This window comes from Sinocyclocheilus rhinocerous, unplaced genomic scaffold, assembly GCF_001515625.1.
Source record: "Sinocyclocheilus rhinocerous isolate Xijiao unplaced genomic scaffold, SAMN03320098_v1.1 C36096610, whole genome shotgun sequence".
Taxonomy (NCBI): domain Eukaryota; kingdom Metazoa; phylum Chordata; class Actinopteri; order Cypriniformes; family Cyprinidae; genus Sinocyclocheilus; species Sinocyclocheilus rhinocerous.
The window spans coordinates 1-819 of NW_015772955.1; the positions used below are offsets into that span (position 1 = coordinate 1).

General features: G+C 43.5%; 1 long non-coding RNA gene across 1 annotated transcript; it reads left to right on the forward strand.

Annotated features, from left to right (window-relative positions):
* Positions 1 to 6: 6 nt before the first annotated feature.
* Positions 7 to 707, forward strand: LOC107735496 (uncharacterized). Its single transcript, XR_001639430.1, has 2 exons — positions 7 to 278; positions 581 to 707. It is a non-coding gene; the product is annotated as an uncharacterized LOC107735496 (long non-coding RNA).
* The last annotated feature ends 112 nt before the right edge of the window (positions 708 to 819 follow it).

Genomic DNA, 819 nt, shown 5'->3' on the forward strand with positions numbered 1-819 from the left:
CTCGGAGTATAAACTAGTCGGGCATTCGCGCTTCATACGAATGGACAGCGTTTAACACTTTTAAATGCAAACTAATATGCGTTTATAGAGTCTGGCTTATTTATTGAACCGTTTAAAAAAAGTGTTACACTATGGCGGATGGGGCTTTGGTCTTTGGAGCGAATCTAAACGCGAGTTTGACCTCTCGAGCAAAGAAAGTCAACAACAACAGCATTTCAGTAGCAGCGAACATGAGGAGAAAGACGCGACAGAGCAACAGAAGAGACATTCACAACCGGGTAACGTTCTGACCAGCACGACACACTCAGTCCTGTTGTGTTTACTGTAACGTTAACGTTAGTGCGGAGCAGGCCAGAGAACGCAGAACTGAACGAGTCTTCCTGTTTGCACGTTCATTCTCACGCAGTCAACTTTTTCACGCGGTTGGTTAGCGCATGTGTTTGTATTATTCACATTTAACCAAATGCACGTTACACGCCCTGTTTATTGCATTGCGTTTACCAGCATGCATGTGAAATGTTCACGTGCACAAGATGATTAGCTGTATGAAGTAGTTCATGAAGTTGCATTATGATTGCAGGTCGTCTTGGAGAAGGTCCTGGGCATCACTGCCTCCAGCAGCAGTGCTTTAACCTGTGACCCCAACACTGGTTTGGTGGCATATCCTGCAGGGTAAGACTATTTCTATTCATGCATTCTGTGTCCAAGTCCATACTTGAAGGAATAGTTCACTCAAAAAGGGAAAATTGTCATTTACTCACCCTTTGTTGTTCCAGACATTAAAGGCAGGGTATGTGATTTTTCAAAAACACTTTAGAA